Source organism: Gossypium arboreum, chromosome 6 (genome assembly GCF_025698485.1).
Source record: "Gossypium arboreum isolate Shixiya-1 chromosome 6, ASM2569848v2, whole genome shotgun sequence".
NCBI lineage: Eukaryota > Viridiplantae > Streptophyta > Magnoliopsida > Malvales > Malvaceae > Gossypium > Gossypium arboreum.
Window position 1 is genome coordinate 117373403 of NC_069075.1, and position 6327 is coordinate 117379729.

A 6327-nucleotide genomic window follows, 5' to 3' on the forward strand; every position below is an offset into this window, starting at 1 on the left:
TTTAACTTACGCAATTAAGCCCTTTTATTAAATCGGGCATCAAAACAGTAAAATTTTCAAACGAGATTTTCACACACATAAATTCACACATAATAAACACAAAAAATAAATTTTAAATATTTTTCTGACTCGGATTTGTGGTCCTAAAACCACCATTCCAAATAGGGTCTAAATCGGGCTATTACAGAATGAACCCCGTATGTGATGATCTTTTGGTGAGGTTGTGGAAACACAAAAGTTTACACACTTTTTCATACCCTTTTTAACTTAAATTCATGTGAATTCGGTTAAATTCTTATCGAAAAATAATTAATTTTTATACAATAATTAAAGTACACTTAAAATATGAAAATTCTGAATTTTAGTTAATTTTATAATTATTTTTGATGAATTTTGGTTATTTTCGACAGATTTGCACAAAGGGCGAAAAATGGCTCGGCAGACACTGCTAGAAGCACAAAACCAAGAAGCAATTTGAAGTATCGAGGTGAATTAATTTCCAACCTAAGACAATCCAAAATTATATTCAATAAATCATAATATAATTAATTTTAATTTAAATCTAATTTAATTTGGGTTAAAAAATTATTATTAATTAATTATGAAAAAATGGTCCGATTGAGCCGAACTGAGTGAACTGAACCGGCCAAGAAGAGGACAGCCCAAAACCGTCCAAGTACTGACCCAATTCAGCTCATTAGCTTATTATTTAAGATGCAAAGAAGCCCTTGAAGACTTGTTCAAATTGCAACTCAGCCCCTCCACAATTGATGGCTTTGAAGATTTGCCTTAAGCCATATTTAGCAAAGTTGAAGCCATCAACTGTGCCACATAGATGGCCGGCCAAGGGGTGTCTCTTTGACTGCTATTTTTAGCAAATTTTAGCTGTTACATTCATCTATAAAAACCCCCTTGGCTGATCATTCAAGGCATCCCTCACTCATCTCTCATTCATTCACATTGCTTCTTTCCTCTCTCACTTTCTCTTCTCATTTTCCCATTCCAAGTCCCTTACTCTTGTGCTAATGTATCCCCTTGAGAAAGGGTTCTTCTTCATCCATTTTTGAGTAGCAATTGAGTGTTCATAGAAGCCTTGGTCGGCAAGGACAACAAAGAAGGAAGAACGGAGCAACTTAGTCAAGCCACGAAAAAACACCGGATTTGATTCTTGTTCCCTATTTCTTTAATTTTTTGTTGTTGTTATGATGAACATATCTATGAATATTTATGTTTTTGGAATGGTTAATTTAGTCAGCTTAGATTGAATTTAATTCGTGTTGGTTTGATTGCATTTCATTTGCTTAAATTATTAAAATTGTGTTTATTCTGTTATAGGCCTCGGTAAAATGCTTAATTAAGTAAAATCATGCCTAAGTTATTCTTGCATTACAATTGTGAGATAGCCAATGAATTAATTATTTAAACGGATTGAAATTGTAAATAATGGACACAATACTTAATCAGTGCATGTTTATTCTTCTATGATAGCTGAAGGTTAAATTAGCAATGTATTTGGCGATACACTTGCCTTGTATAACTTGCAAGATTATTGTGATTAAACTGTTTCAAGGGAAGACTACCTTGTTACCTCACATAGTCTTTTTATGTGCTTATTAGATTTAATTAATCATTTGATTTGACATAGGGATATGCAAGAGATTAGTTCAATTTAATGAGTATGTATGTGCAATAACATGTTTGCTTATTAAAATCTATTTAATTGTTTGAATTACATAGGGATATGTTAAGAGATGAATGGATTTGCGTAGGTGAATATGTTCATAAGTTAGCAAATTACCGAGTTGCCGTAAATTTATTCGTAACAACATAAACATGAGTTTAACAATTCTAAGTTAAAGAAATGTAACTAATCAAACACAATTATGTCATCTTGATTAAACCGTATTTTGAAATCATGCATTTGAGATTTATTTCTTTAGTTTACTTAGTTTAAAATCTTAGTTTTTAGTCACCCTCTTCAAACAAAATATTTTTCTTCACCAAAGTGTTTTAAATTGCATTCATAAATAATTCTTTTCACAGTCCCTGTGGGTACGATAACTCGACATTTACTTGTCACTTTATTACTTGTTGCGATTGTGTACACTTTCACATTTCCGTCGTTCCAAGTTTTTGGCACCATTGTCGGGGACTATTTTAAAAAGTCATTATTTGTGAATTTGTTAGTTTACATTTTGGTTTATTTTTCTATTTAATTTTTATCTTAATTAATTTTTCTGTGATTATTTTAGGTGTTTATGAGTATTGACCGGATTATTGACCTACTCCCTGTAGACCCTGAGATAGAACAAACTTTTCGAGAGCGAAGAAGACAAGCAAATCAGAGAAAGACCGAAGTGATGAACTTTGAAAATCCAAATCAAGGAATTGGAGCAAACCCTGCTCAAAATCATATCCTTATTGCTGATGATAGGGATAGAGCTTTAAGATAGTATACCGTGCCAGTATTTAATGATCTTAATTTGGGTATTAGGAGACTCGAAATTGAGGCACAACAGTTCGAGCTAAAGCCAGTCATGATCTAGATGCTTCAAACAATGGGCCAATTCAGTGGAATGTCTACCGAAGATCCTCACCTACACTTAAGACTATTTATGGAGGTGAGCGATTCTTTCAAGTTAGCCAGAGTACCCAAAGATGCATTACAATTGAAGCTGTTCCAATACTGCTAAGGGAAAGAGCTCGAGCCTGGTTGAACTCATTGCCACCAAACTCAATTTCCACATGGCAAGAGTTAGTAGAAAGATTCTTCATGAAGTATTTCCCGCCTAGCAAGAATGCTAAGTTGAGGAACGAGATCACTACTTTCCAACAAATGGATGATGAGTTCTTGTATGAGGCATGGGAAAGGTACAAAGAATTATTATGAAAGTGCCCTCATCACGGAATCCCACATTGCATCCAACTTGAGACATTTTATAATGGTCTAAATGCTTACAAGAGGATGGTAGTGGATGCTTCTGCTAACAATGCTCTCCTTTCTAAGTCTTATAATGAGGCTTATGAAATCATTGAGAGGATTGACAACAACAATTACCAATGGAAAACCAATCGAGTAGCGTCAGGAAGACGAGTTGTTGGAATACATGAAGTAGACGATCTTACTTCACTCACATCTTAGGTATCATCAATATCCTCAATGTTAAAAAATCTTACTACTAATGGGTCTAACAGTTTTGCAGCACAGCCACCAACCCAATTTGAAAATATAGCCTATTTCTATTGTAGGGAAGGACATTTATTTGAAGAATGTCCACCAAACCCAGAATCCATGTACTACATACGTAACCAAAACCAAAATCGAGGAAGGCAAGGACTGCAATCCAATTTCTATAACCCATCATGGCGAAACCACCCAAACTTTCCCTAGAGTAACCAAGGGGCTGGAACCAGTAACAGTTATGCCCAACCTAGATCGACCCAGCCACCTAGTTTTCCCTGACAAGTTCAGAAACCAACCCAATTTGAACAATCCAATGGCTTAGAAAATTTATTGAAGGAATGCATGGCCAAGAATGACGCCTTAATCCAAAGCCAAGTAGCTACATCGAAGAACTTGGAAAACCAAATGGGCCAGCTTCCAACTGAACTCAGGAACCAACCACAAGGTGCTTTACCTAGTGATACAAAGAATCCGAGGAATCTGGGGAAGGAGCATTACAAAGCGTTGACATTGAAGAGTGGATAGACGATAGAGCCCAACACCATTGAAGTTGAAAAGGAGTAGACCGACGCTCAAGATTCAGAGGAAGTTCAACCGAGTGTTGAAATTCCAGTTTCACAAGAACCATAATCTACAAAACCTAACAAGGTAATTTTAAAACCAGCTAATTCTGATCAATTAACAACTCCGTTAGATGCAGATTTGCCACAGAAAATGAATCAACTAGTTTCAGTAAAGAAACCACCACCATCCTACCCTCAAAGACTTCAGGAGCAAGAACAGGAAATTCAATTCAAGTAATTCCTAGACGTACTCATGCAACTTCATATCAACATACCTTGGTTGAAGCACTTGAGCAAATGCCGAACTACATCAAATTCATGAAGGATATCCTGTCCAAAAAACAAAGACTCGGAGAAATTGAGACAATAGCTCTAACGAAGGAATGCAGTGCATATATTCAAGACAAACTAACCCCAAAGTTGAAGGATCCTAGATGTTTTACCATACCTTGCAACATTGGAGCAACATATTGTGGTAAGGCATTATGTGACTTAGGTGCAAGTATTAACTTGATGCCTATGTCAATATTTAGGAAGTTAGGGATAGGTGACGTTAGACCTACTACGGTTACACTTCAATTAGTAGATCGATCCTTAGCACATTTAGAAGGAAAAATCGAGGATGTAGGTACGTGTAGATAAGTTTATCTTCCCTGCTGATTTTGTTATTCTAGACTTTGAAGTAGACAAAAAAGTGCCAATTATCTTAGAAAGACCGTTCTTAGCAATTGGAAGGACCTTTATTGACTTGCAGAAGGGCGAGCTTACTATGAGTGTTCAGGATGATCAGGTAACATTTAACGTTTTTAAGTCTATGTGATTTCCTGACACAATGGATGATTGTTCTGCAGTATCCGATTTAGAGAATTTAATAGTGGAGAAGGAGCTCAACTATGTTGAGGATCCATTGGAACAAATTTTGACATCAGATCCTCTGAATGATGAAGAGGAGGATGAATACTTAGCGTTGTTAGAAGCTAATCAAAAGGTATTCAATTCACAATCCCATTTTGAATCTTTGGAATTGGAGAAAAGAGATTATGCACAACCAAAAGCGTCAATCGAGGAGCCACCTAAATTAGAACTAAATGTACTGCCCTTACATCTAAAATATGCTTATTTAGGTAACGCTTCTACTTTGCCTGTGATTGTTTCAATAGAATTAACTAGTGAGCAAGAAGAGAAACTCATACTGGTGTTGAAACAATTCAAAAAGGCTATCGGATGGACCATAGCTGATATTCGTAAAATTAGTCCATCTGTATACATGCACAAAATTATCCTGGAAGATAGCGAAAGAGGGACGATTGATGGACAATGAAGATTGAACCTCATCATGAAGGACGTAGTAAATAAAGAAATCATTAAGTGGTTAGATGCGGGTATAATCTACCCCATCTTAGACAGTTCATGGGTAAGTCTGATCCAATGCGTGCCAAAGAATGGAGGTATCACGATCGTTGAAAATGAGAATAATGAGTTGATACTGACTAGAATGATTACGGGATGGAGAAATTTCATAGATTACCGAAAGCTGACCAGGGCGACTAGGAAAGATCACTTTCCTTTGCTGTTTTTGGACCAGATGCTGGATAGGCTCGTAGGGCGAGGCTATTACTATTTTCTTGATGGATACTCGGGGTATAATTAGATTACAATAGCACCAAAAGATCAACACAAGACAACACTCACCTGCTCATACGGTACATTCTCGTTTAGACGCATGCCATTTGGTTTATGTAATGCACCTGCTACATTTCAAAGATGTATGATGTCTATTTTTACTGACATGGTTGAGAAGTATTTGAAAGCTTTTATGGATGATTTTTCAGTATTTGGAGATACTTATGATGATTGCTTAGCCAATCTAACAAAGGTAGTAAGCCGATACGAAGAAACAAACCTAGTACTCAACTGGGAAAAGTGCCATTTCATGGTACGGGAAGGGATTGTTCTAGGGCATCAGATAACATGACATGGAGTAGAGGTTTATAAAGCAAAGGTAGATATTATTAAGAAACTCCCACCTCCAACATCTGTAAAGGGTGTTAGGAGCTTTTTGGGCCACATCGGTTTCTATCGAAGATTCATCAAGGACTTCTCTAAAATTGCTAAACCTTTACAAAAATTATCGGAGAAGGACATGACATTCAAATTTGATGAAGAGTGCTTAAGAGCTTTCAACAATTTGAAGAGTCGATTAGTTTCGGTACCCATAATCGTCACATTAGACTGGGATTTTCCATTTGAATTGATGTGTGACGCAAGTGACTTCGCGATAGGAGCTGTCATGGGTTAACGAAGGAACAAAGTTTTTCATGCCATCTATTATGCAAGTCGGACTCTGATAAGAGCTCAACTGAATTATACGGTAACAGAGAGAGAGTTACTTGCTATTGTGTTTACTTTTGACAAGCTTCGATCTTACCTTGTAGGTACCAAGGTGACTGTCTATATGGACCACTCGGCAATTAAGTATTTACTTGCCAAGAAAGACACTAAGCCGAGACTGATCCAGTGGGTACTTCTACTTCAAGAGTTCGATCTAGAAATTCAAGATCGAAAGGGAGTGGAAAACAA

General features: G+C 36.4%; 1 non-coding gene across 1 annotated transcript; it reads right to left on the reverse strand.

Annotated features, from left to right (window-relative positions):
• Positions 1 to 2803: 2803 nt before the first annotated feature.
• LOC128294636 (small nucleolar RNA R71) lies at positions 2804 to 2910 on the reverse strand. Its single transcript, XR_008284944.1, has one exon. It is a non-coding gene; the product is annotated as a small nucleolar RNA R71 (small nucleolar RNA).
• Between the last annotated feature and the right edge of the window lie 3417 nt (positions 2911 to 6327).